Source organism: Octodon degus, unplaced genomic scaffold (genome assembly GCF_000260255.1).
Source record: "Octodon degus isolate 3935 unplaced genomic scaffold, OctDeg1.0 scaffold00012, whole genome shotgun sequence".
Lineage (NCBI taxonomy): Eukaryota > Metazoa > Chordata > Mammalia > Rodentia > Octodontidae > Octodon > Octodon degus.
In genome coordinates this window covers 27,617,913-27,630,295 of record NW_004524588.1, presented here as the reverse complement: position 1 = coordinate 27,630,295, position 12,383 = coordinate 27,617,913, and positions in this window count along the sequence as shown.

The following is a 12,383-nucleotide window of genomic DNA, read 5'->3' as shown; positions in this document are numbered from 1 at the left end:
AAAGGCTAAAACTAGACCCACGTCTATCACATGCACTAAAGTCAAAATGGATCAGGTCTAAATATGAAGACAGAAACACTAAATGTACTGGAAGACAAAGTATATGGAAACCTTGAAGACACAGGGATGGGCAGAGAGTTCATGAACAAAACCAAAACTGCATGGCAAATACTTTGAAGAATCAACAATTGGGATCTCATCTTATTGAAAAGCTTTTGCACATCAAAAGAAATCACCAACAAACTGCAGCAACCCACAGAGTGGGAAAAATTTTAACTGACTGTCCTTCAGACAAAGGATTTCTATCTAAAAAATATAAAGGACTAAAAAATTTTAGATCCCTCAAAAATCAAAGACCCAATCCAAAAATGGGCATCTGAGATGAAAATGCACTCCTCAGATGAAATGAAATTGCAAATAAATATGTGAAAAACTGGTCATTGATCCTTTGAGAGATGCAAATTAAAACAACACTGGCATTCCATCTGTCTCCAGAAAGACTGGCTAACAATACGAAATCAAACAACAACAAATGCTGGCAGGGCTGTGGGGAAAAGGAACCCCTTTCCATTGCTGGTGGGAGTGTAGACTGGGGCAACCACTGTGGAAATCAACGTGGAGGTCCCTTTAAAATCTAGGGTTCGAGGTCTCATTTGGTTCAGTTATTCTCCTTCTGGGTATTTTTCCAGAAGAATGAACAACACTGTACCACAGTGATGTGTGCCCATGTTTCCAGCAGCACAATTTGTTGCAGCTGAGTCTCGGAAACAACCCGAACACCCATCAACTGAGGAGTGGACAAATAGATGTGCTGTTTTTATACAATGGGGTACTACTCAGCTATAAAGAAGGATAAACATGAGACATTTGTAGGTAATTGGGTGCAACTTGAGACTACATAAGTAAATAAATCAGATCTGCATGTGTAAACATCATATTGTTTCCCTAGTAGAAGCTGAAAGAGTAAATAAGATCCAAAATGTACAATAAATATTAGAAAATAGGAAAAAAAAAAACCTGTTCAGAAGAAAGAGAACCTGGGGTGGAGGAAAGGATCAAAGAAGGAAGAGCAAAGAGAAATTGTATATATGAAAGTTAAAATAGTTATACTACTAATTTTGATTAGTTTGTTGAAAAGAAAGGTTTGTACCCATATTGTTTCATCCATTTTCCTGCCTATATTTTGTAATCTGAGCAATTACTTTGAAAATAACTATATACAATGTGTTAACCATTGTTACTCTCTTACTAACTTGTTTTGAAATTTTGTATAGTTGCCTTTCTTTTGTTCTCTCTCTCTCTCTCTCTCTCTCTCTCTCTCTCTCTCTCTTTCTCTCTCTCTCTAAATCTCATGAGCTCCATTCACTGACCTCTTAGTGTTTAGGATACCATGAACTTCTCATGGTAGCCACTGGCCCATTTATGGAGTTTAACAAAAAGGAATTTCATGTTAGGCATTCCCACCTACATCACTCTTTGGCTTTATGATTCTAGGTGTAGGATAATTTAGCTCTGTTCTTTGCAATATCCTTGTGAGGAAGAGCTACATTTTTTTTTTTTTTGTTCTGTGTTTACATATAAAGAACTCTAGGCAGAGAAAAGATCACATTCAATTAGCCAGTGATATCACAGGCTATGTAGATTCAGTTATAATCTGTATTTACCAAGCTACACTAAAATAATCAATTTTAGTATTGAAGTGACAAAGGGGGCAGCATACATATGCATATATGGAACATACATGTGTATGTACATATGGCCTCTCTAAAATATAGGTAAGAGGTTGCTTCTGTTTGTTCCTTAACTATATTAAGAACAGAAGGGACTCTTGGTTGGGTGTTCACTTCTAATAATCAAGTAGAGAGGAGATTAAACAAGTTGCACCAGTGGCTCTATACCAGTGTTGTGATTTGTGCCTAGTTGTCCCCCCAAAGCCTCATGCAGCCATGGGGTGGGGACTTCTAGAATTTGAGATTAATTCATGATCAAGGCTGGGGTTATGGGTGTGAGTGCTGCTGGGATGACGATGTGAGTGCTGCACCCAGCCTGGGGCATGTAGCCTGAATGCAGCTTTAGGGGGACAGACTTCCCCCCACTGCCAGTGTTGCTGCCATTCCTCCCTTTTGTGCCCTCTGCTCCTTGCTCTCTGCCCTGTGTCGCTCTGCCTTGGAGTCCGCTGAGTGTGGACTGAAGCCTCCAGTAACTGTGAGCTAAATAAACCTTTCTTCCTTCATTTTGAATGTTGGGTATTTGTCCCAGCAGCGAGAGAAGAGTAACTGAGACACGTAGCCAAACAGTAGTGGATTGGACACTGTGCTCGATGAAGGTAAATTAACCAAATGTCCCCAGAAGGACAGATAAGTATGCGGACATTATCTCTCATCAAATAGGAGGTACAAATATGGGGTGGCTTCTATTAGATTATGGTAAATTATTAATAAAGAGAATGCAGGCTTCCACAATGCCTGCAAAACTGCACTTTGCAGTGACAGGACCATGGACTGCCACACAGGCCAAGCAAGGTGAGAGAGGCAGCGTTTTTTGACAGGACAGAAGCAATGAAACAGAAGAACCTATGGCCACACATGGACCTAAAAGTCTCACTGATCTAAGAGTTACATTTGGCTACCTCACTCCAGTCACAAGATTGCCTTGAGGCATACCACAAATGCACAGTTTTTAGGGTAATATCTTTACTGCATTAAGACAATCTGCTTTCATAGAGATGACATAAACGTTGTAGTTTTTAAGCTTGAAATGTTATCTTTCTAAAATATATTCTGCTTTTCAAACATAGTCCAGATTACCACATACTTGTCTTCTCGTCAGTGCCTGACAGTCTTTGCCACAAGCCTCAAACAGGGCTCTGACCCCCAGAGTTGTGTCACCATGTAGCCCAGTGCGTGTTGTGGGCGTGTGTGATAAAAGTACCTCGAGGCATTCAGTTCATGCTACTATACGTGACTTTATAAATTCCTCTGGCATTAGGATGCTGTCACTTCTTATGATTTTTATCTTGTGTTCTGAATGTAGTCTGGGAGACAAATATAGAAGAGATTATAATGTTTTCTTATGTTCTTTGTTTCTTCCCACAATAAATTTATTTTGTAATAAAATATATGATGAAGAAAACAAAAATTAATAATTCCTACCTTGTTCTTTTCTGTCACGGCATTTATCTTAATTTACAATTATATATTAGTCTACCTTGCTTTACATTACTTAGAGCTTTTTTTTTTTTTTTTTGGTCAGAACTGAGGATTGAACTCAGGTGCTTGTGCTTGCCAGGGAAGCGCTTATTCTACCGAGCCATCTCCCTGGCCCCTACTTAGAGCTTTTTATGACATGAACATGCACCACGCGTGCTCCCGCCGGAGCCGTCCAGCGCTCGCCGCGTCCACCCCCGCGTCCATCCCCTTCCCGCCGGGGTCTGGGCACGCAGAGCAGAGCCACGCTCCCACCTCCCTCCCCGCAGCCCTGCGACCTGCGCTGCGCTTCCTGCCTCTATAACTGACTGCTCTAGCTGCTGCTTCTAAGCCGAGCCACACAGTGTGCTCCCTTCTGTGGTGTGTTCTTTCATTTACCACAGTATCTTCAAAGTTTCCCATGTTAGGTCATGCTTGGGCGTTCCCTCCCGCTTTAAGGGTGAATGAGTTGCATCGTGTACGCACATCCCATTTGATTTACTCATCTGCCTGTGCGTGGACGCTTGGGCTGCGCCACCGTTTCACTCCTGTGGTTAGTGCTACTTTTTTCCCTGCCAGATTGGAACCTCTTCGAAGGCAAAGCCCATTGCTTGCTTCGTCACTGAATTTCTATCCTGCCACTGTGAAGCACTCAATAAGTACTCACGGCATGAATGGAAATGTAGTACTGGAAAGAACTGGAAGTCAGTTCAACTTCCTACACTTTCCAAGAAAGGAAAGCCAGATTCAGGGTAGGTAGGGAGCTCTGCTCTTGGTGCTCTGCTTGTGTTTTAGAATGCGAAACTTACAGCCTTTTTTTGAATATCAGGGTTCTTTTCTTCTACTTCTTAGACAAATGGTTCCAGGCTACGTCATCATTAGAGAAAATCTGCAGGTTTGCGATTGTAAACAGGCCACGTGTAAAGCCCAAGTTTTCACCACCAGTTACTTCAGGCAGCACGGTTAGCACATAAGATGCCCGGCGGCGAGGTTAGCAGCCCGGCACGTGTGCTGATACAGAATAAGGAAAGACCCGCTTCCGCTCGCAGGGGAAGCTGCGCGAGCGCGGAGCAGACGCCGCTCTTCCGAGGAGCTGGACGGACGCTGCTGCAGGCCTCCAGCCCCCTCGCCAACCCTGACCTCCCGGACTCAGCCTGCGGTGCGCATTCCGTGATGAGGTTCAGTAAGACCCAGCCACAGGTCCAGGACAGGCCACGGAAGGGCGAACGTCCCCATGCCCCCGATGCTTCTAAAAAGAAGACAGGTGATGTGGGAAAAACGAATTTACAGGGAGAGTATCGGAGAGCGCTAAGTGCAGTCTAGAGAGCGGCGGTGGACATACGCAGGCGCTTCGTTTTGAATGTTTAAGACGATCTCCCGAAGGAACTGGCCTTCCAGTTGTGAGCGAGAGGAGCGCGTCGTGTAACCGCGGGTGGATGTGGAGACAGGCCTGGGAGAGGACCCAGGCGCCAGGCCTTCCGGAAGGAGCGTGCTTGGCCAGTCCAAGCAGCTGAAGGGTTAGGCTGAAGTTTGATGGGTGAAGGGGAGGAAGGAATTAAATGAAGTCAGGCAGTCAGAGGGCCCAGGTCACCCCGCTGCGCTCAGGAAGCGGCAGTGAAAAAGCTGATGTCAGATTTTGATTGTAATCAAATGCCCCGGGAAAGCTTTAAACAAGGAGATGCGTGACATGAGTTACACTTGTAAGTAGCTCACACGCTAATGCTTGCAGAATGGAAAAGTGCAAAGGTAGAAATAGAGGTGGGAATTAGCTGGAAGAGACGCAGAGGGCTGTATCCGACCAGTGGTAGTGAAGAGTAAGAGGCATGACTGGGCTTGGGATGAATTCTGGCGGTCTTGGGGAAGGGAGGGAAGAGATGGAAAGAACCAAGGATACCACCTACAGTGTTAGCTACAAGTACCGTACTTCCACGTACTCAGATAAAGAGTCATTTGGAGAAAGGGATAGGCCATGGTTCAGTTTTGGCCTTAATAATTTTCAAGCATTTTTTAGACATTTCAGATGGAGCTACTGAGTGAGTAGGCAGTGGAAGATAACAAAGTAGAGTTCTGAGGAAAGCAGGGAGCTGAGCGCGTCAAGGGCCAGGACATCGACCGCCCAGGATGACATTTGGCATGCGCAGAGCTGTGGAGCCACGGAGTCTATGGCTCACGGTCCGACAGAAATATGACATAAGCAGCATGTACATTTAAATTTTCTTGTAGTTACTCGAAGAAAAGGAACCCATATTAAGAAGGTGGACAGGGAAATTAATTTTAGTAATATTCTTAACAAATATTCATAATATAATATTTTAACATGCAGTTGATGTGAAACCATTTATTAGGCAGTTGTTTTTTTTTTACTAAGGCTCTGAAATCTGGTTGTGTGTGTGTATTTTAATCTGTAGTAAAAGCATTTCAAGAACACAGTAGCTATTTTGAGTTAGTGGCTGCCATGCTGGAGAATATAAGGACAGAAAAGAATAAAACCTGGGAAGTACTTTAAAAGTGCAATACTCAGAAATTAAGCACAGTAGGAGCTAGGGGAGGGAGGGCCAGCCAGATAGCTCAGCGGAGTAAAGTGCCTGCTCAGGCAAAGGCAAAGCGCAGGACAGGAGTTTGATCCCTGGCACCACATACAGTGCCGGCCCTGCCTCCAGGGCGTCCTGAGACTATGACTGAGACTAGATGTGGTGGCACGCCTGTAAGCTAGTGCTTGTGGCTGAAAACAGGAGGATCACTATGAGTCAGAGACCCTGTACTAAATTTAAAAGAAGAGGAAGAAAAAGGGGGAGGAGGAGGAGAATGAGGAGGAGGAGAAGAAGAAGAGGAAGAAGAGGAAGAAGAAGAAGAAGAAGAAGAAGAAGAAGAAGAAGAAGAAGAAGAAGAAGAAGAAGAAGAAGCAGCTAGGTAAGGGGTGTTTGAGGCCAGAGAAGCCAAGACAAGAAAGTGTTTCAGGAAAAGAGTGGCCAACTATGTCAAATATTTCTGATGTGAAGAAATCAGACAGAATAGACGAGTAACCTGTGGATTCATTGCTGACCTCCATAAAGGCTGCTGTTTGGGACAGGGGTTCTTGCACGTGCAAGTTTGGTGCCTGGGATAAAAATATAGAGAGGGTAAGTGCATCAGTGCAGATGAGAGAAGGGGTGACTAGAGGGACAGAGAGAAGACGGGAGATCCAGCCCCCCCCCCAAGCTGCCGCCTCTGCGAGGAGCCAGGAGCCCCCACCCACACTACCTGGAGGGGAAATGGCAGCTCTGGTGCACGCAGGTTAGGGGGCAGGAAACGGGTGCAGGAGAAAAGGGAGTCCTTTGTTTAGCGCCGGCTCCAGTTTTCTTAGGGAAATATAATACAAGGTCAAGGGTAGAAGGCCACAGGTGCGTGAAATGTGAGGAGCAGGAAAAAAAAAACAGCTGTGAAAAACTGTACATTGTCTACTGCCTATGTGAGATTCATTATCGTGTGTGTGTGTGTGTGTGTGTGTGTGTGTGTGTGTTTAATAGAAACCTTCAGCTGTTAGGATTACAAACTCAGAGGAGGTGACAGTAGTGCTTTATTAGGTTTTTCTTAGCCTACTTGGTTCTACAGAAGGAAGAGGGCTGGCAATTTAAGAGTATTTTTAAAACAAATGATTATAGTAATGACCCACGAATTCTTCTGTGGGTAAAAAGGAAAGGACAGGCTCACTGATTGTAGCACCAAGGGATTGGCCATCTTAACGAGGTTAAAGAACTTTTGTCATAAAAGTATTTAAAGGAAGTGAGTTAGAAGTTTAAAAGATGGTGATCAGAAAATGAGGAACTGAAATTGAGATCACAGAGTCTGTGACTCTAGGACATGACACACGAGGTGGAATGCAGGCAGAGATCACTGGAAGCCAGCACGCCTAGAACGGTGGTCCCCACAACGGAGGGGTAATCGCAGGGGGTGCAGGAATCTCCAAGTTTTCTGCAGTGAGAGTAGCAGTGGAACCCAAGGTTGTGCAGTGCTAAAGTCATTATTGAAGAAAGGGGCTCGCAGGAGCTGGCAGTTAACAGAAATGAGGAGTGGGTGCTTCTAGGACTGGAGATTTTGAAGGCAGAAAGAGTATGGTATTAAATTAAAAGTCTGAAACAATAATTAGATATAAATTACAGCCTATACTTGCAGGAGTCAGGATGTAATGGCTCCACAGATGGAGGCAGTGCTGTGGCGTCACCCCGGGCAGAGGGTACCGTTTCCATGGAGAGATGGTGCGCTAGTGCCTTTCCGAGTCATGCGATGCGTCCAGGGCAGAAAGGAAAATTCAGAACACAGGCATTTTCTGACACTACAGCACGAGTCCACAAGTCCCGTGCAAGGGCGAGAGTGCTGGCAGTGTGGCTGTGCACATGTGCCAGGTGGGGCGGTCCTGGCGTGGCTGGCTGGGGAGACCTGCGCGTTCTGTGCGTTCAGAGCCTTGCGAGTCACTCCTCTTCAGACCCCACTGGATTTCCAAGCCATTTGTGCTGTTCAGCATGATTTTCCCAGGCCTCTTTTTGATCAAATATTAAATCGAGGGAGACTTTCTCTAGAGCTCTATTTTCAGTTGGCAGCACCTGAAATAATTTGGGTGCCGGTGTGTTGGAGTCTGACAGTCTGCCTCACATACCCGTGGCCAGGGGTTTCTTGCCGTTACTACCCTTTTCTTGTCTCCAGAAGCATGTAAGAAAAGACCCAGTTGCTTGGGCAAGTGCCCAGCTGCCCGTGGAGTTCCTTGAGTGTTTCGGCTGCCCTCACCACTGGTTCCTTGATTGTTTCGCCCACTCTTGGTCTCTGGGCTCGCATGGGACCTCATCCTGACCCCACAGCTAGCAGAAGAGCTTACTCAGCCAAGCCCTGTATGTAGAGTAGTTTTTCCTTTCTCTTCAGAGGCGGTGATGGTCTCATTCCTAGGTGTTCGTGTATTACAAACAGCCTTGGTCAATTGCATTTGATTGCTTCTGAAAACCCTAAAAATAGGCTAGAAGCTGTTGAATGAACAGACACAGAGCCCAGAATTCAAGGTCCTTCACAGTCTAGACCTCATGTCACTGTTTTCCTCTCCCTCTGAAGCACTCATCACAGCGGTGGTTCAGCTATATCTAGTTAATGTAGTTGCTGGAGGCAATCTATAAATAATCTGTCTCTCTGTGCTCGGCTGTAAGCTTCACAAGAGCAGAGACTGCTTCTGCCCTCAACTTGACCCACTGTGCTTCCAGCTTACCTCTGTTTTACCTTTATCAAATACACATTCACTCAGTTATAATCAAGCCCCTGTTAGGTGTCAAGGATGTAGGGCTTGGGGTGCAGATATAAGATTGATCTGACAACATCTGTGCCTGAAGCTTCCTAATCTATGTGGAAAATGGGAATCAGCCATCTGTGATGTTTAGGGTAAAAGAGAGGGCTGGTCTGGAGCCTGTGGGGTCAGGGTGTAGAGAGGGAGGAGAAACACACATGCAGCAAGCATCTCGCAGGTGTCAGGCACTGTGCCAGGCAGACTCATTTTACCCTGGGGGGCCACGCTGTGGGGTGGGAAGTACCCTGCAGTTGTAAAGTCAGATAGGAAAGCAAGCAAAAAAGTGGAATTTAGTCCCAGAAATGTGGCGCAAATGAGGGTTTTAGAACAAGACGTAAGAGTGATTTCTGTCCTTGTTCTCAGCTTATTCTCCTATAGTAACAGCTAGCTCCTATTTGTCTCTCATTATGTGTCAAATACTGTTCTTAGTTTTGTATACATACACTCATTTAATCTAGTAGATGGAGGTGTTATTGTAACCTGCATTATGCGGAGGGCTGACTAGTGTACAGGGAAGCATCTGTAGCTAAGAAGGAAAGGGAGCCAGCTTGCAGAAAGGTCCTGGCCGCTAAGCCCCAGGCCACTTTATATGCTATGCCCCCACCTCCAGGCATTTTCTTCTACTCTTTCTTGATCTTCAAAAAATCATTTTCATGTATCTTTCTGTAGATCTCAAATACTTGTTCTTAGCCACTAAAAAGATTGTATGCAGTGTGTTAATTATTGAAACTGTCCTACTGATTTGATTTGTAACTGTCTCATTGCTATTTATCAATAAAATTATGTCAAAAAATACTTGTTCTTAAAGAAGGACATAAAATATAACATATTGATAGTACACATGTGCTTAATAGCTATGAAATACTTTTTTCTTAATATGACAGAGCATGAAGGAAAAGAAAATAATTGGGAAAAAAAGGTTTCTCTATTTTATTTTCTGTCCACTTCCATCTTTGCAAAAAAATTAAAAAAAAAAAAAAAAAAAAAAGCATTCAGAGCTAGTGAGATAGCTCAGCAGACTAAGCGCCTGCTTAGGCAAGTGCAGGGGCCGGGATTTGATCCCCAGTACCACATGCCACACCGACCCCGCCCCTGGGTACACTGAGTCAGCCACAGAGATGGCTGTGGTGGTGCATGCCTGCAATCCCAGTGCTGGGGAGGCTGTAGACAGGAGAATCACTACCAGTCCGAGGGACTCTGTCCTAAATACATTTTGGACTTATCCAGCTGCGTCTGGCTTAGGTCTGGCTGCTGTGCTCAGCTCCTTCCCGCTGCTGCCCTTGAGGGTGAACCTGTTGTGCCCCTGTGGCAAGATGTTCTGCTCCTGGACTAGCTGGGTGGATCTATCCTTTACACTCTCTGCAGGGATTGCAGCTGCAGGTTTACACCTCAGGCATGTATGCCAGGCCTGAGCTGTGCCTGGAGGGGGCAAGGTGAAGTAGGGGGAAGAGGAAGCTCTCCCACACACTCACTGGACCTGGGCTAAGACTGGCTCCGGGGGTTCCCGGAACTGGGCAGAAATTCCTACTCGGAGGGCGGGGTGGGGGAGGTACTGCGGAGTGGTGGGGGGCGGCCCGAGGGGGTGGGAGAGGGTCCAGCCCACGCTGTGCCTGGGCTGGGACTGGTCCCGCCGGCGCAGCCCTAAATACATTTTAAAAAAAGGATTGAAACATTCACAAACATACATACACACAGATACAATCACACACTCTGGTCCAGCAAGGAGGAACTGGGCAGAGAACTCAGAGCTAGCAGGCGCAGATCCTGGCAGCGGGAGTCCGTGTTCTCCTTATTTCGCATGTCTTCATCTCCTACCAGCTGCTGTGTGTGTGCTGTGTGCGTATATGTGGGTGTGGATGTTTGTGTGTGTCTGTTAATCAAACTCTGAGATTACAGAATATCTTATGCTCTCTTTCTTCACTTTGTCTTGGTTTACTTAGTCAGGGCCCCATGGTGCAGGTCAGAACACTGTTGAGCTCACTCTAGCCCAGGCGGGCCCCAAGTTCGGCATGATCTTCCTGCCTCAGTTTCTAGAGCTGGCATGTGGCCTGGTGCCTTGCCCTCTTTTTATTCAGACATGCACTCACATTCCAAACATGCATATACCAACTTCCTCATTCTTTTGCCTTTGTACACGGACATCTGAGCCAAGAACACTTGGTGGCCCGCCCTTCTCAGATACTGACTGAGTGCTGGTTTTATTGGTGGTGGAGATTTTCAAATCTCCCTTGTGGCTAGGGGTGGGGAGAAAGCCCAAGCTGAAGCTGCTGAACGGGAATTCTAGAAAGTCTCTGAAGGTAGGGACAGCTGTTCTGCAGCCTCACCTCTCTGCCTAGTGGTGGATATGGTAAGCTCTGGGGCCCTTCACCAGGAGAAGTCACTGAGGGGGGTGCCCTTCATCATGACTACAAGAAACAGGACTAGAAAGTGACTTCACAAAAGCTCTAGACTACTACCTAATTCTAGACTTTTTTTGCAAGATAGTTTTTTAAAAAAAGTTTTAATTCCTCAAAATCTCTGTCCTTTCTGGTCTCTTGGGGCTAGAGCAAAGCACAGTTCCCAGCTGATAGAGGATAATTTGTTAACCTGCATGAAAGCACTAACAGCAACAAAATGAAACAGAACCAAGTCTTTTCTGAACTGCATTTAAGTCTTGCATCTTTTGGGTCAAATAGTGAACTTATAAGTCAAGAAAAAGAAGGCTACTAAGTGGTACCATAAAAATAAAAACTTTGATGCTTCACTCTTAGGAAGAAGTATAGAGTCCACCAAGAAAAAAAAAAAAAATCGCACTTCAGGAAAAGAAGAATGTATGATTTTTCCAGCAGATGGTGGTACTGCAGGGGGTGCCGTGCATCTCAGGAAACCCACCACACTGCCAGCCCTTGGAGAAGGAAAGGAACGTGCTCGTGCAGCAAGCACAGTGTCCACGGCTGCCCGAGCACAGCCTGCTGGGTGGAGGCTCGCAGACATCGCTGCGAGCACCTCTTGTAACTGCGGAGGCCGAAAGTACCTGGTGCTAATCTCAGGTTGTCGCAACAATTTAGCATTAAAATATTTATACAAGTTTTCCTTTTCTGGAAGTGTGTAGACTTTTTTTGGTGAACTCTGTATATCTCAGATTTTTAGTTCAAAATACCCATTCAGTTCAGCTACGTGTTTCCCCTTCAGTAATTGTTTCTTTCTTGGGTTCATTAATGTAATCTGTTAATTTCACAAGACATCATCAGAAACCACAATGGCTATGACGCTCATTGCGTTCAGCAGTTTGAAAAGTCTTAGAGAAATACACCTTTTCTTCTGGCGGTGCTTACAGGAAAGCTCTGATTCCCCAAAGTGAAAAGCAAGTGCTTCCCACGTGGCTGGTGCCAACAGAACAGACAGCAAACTAGAACCTGAAAAACGTGGCCATGGTGTGTGGCAGTGCAGCTCTCGGCGCTGAGCTTCCTGGGCGCTCTGTGAGCTTCTCCTCTCAAGATGCACCCTGGTATGTCACTAATTCTGTGCAGGACAAGACTGGAAGCAGAGATGCAGGAGGAGGTGGAGTGGGGAAGTGCGCAGAGCCTGGGAGCAGGAGGACGCTGTCTCCCCAGCTGCAGCGTTTGCCATTTCTGTGGTGTACGTGTGCTCGCCGGCTGACTCTGGGTGGCCTGTATTCTGAGCTGGCTTGGGAACTTCCTGAGAACTTACCAGTCAGCTCAGAGGGGCCTCACAGCTGTCTCCAGCCTTTGCAGGGGCACCCCTCTCCCTAGTGTCCTCAGGTCCCAGCAGGTTTTTAAGCATTAGGTCACGTTTGCAGCGCATAATGAATTCGGTAGTTGGCACATATGCTGACCCTGCTTAATCCTATTTATTTATTTATCTGATACAGAGTCTTGCTATGTACCTTGGATTTA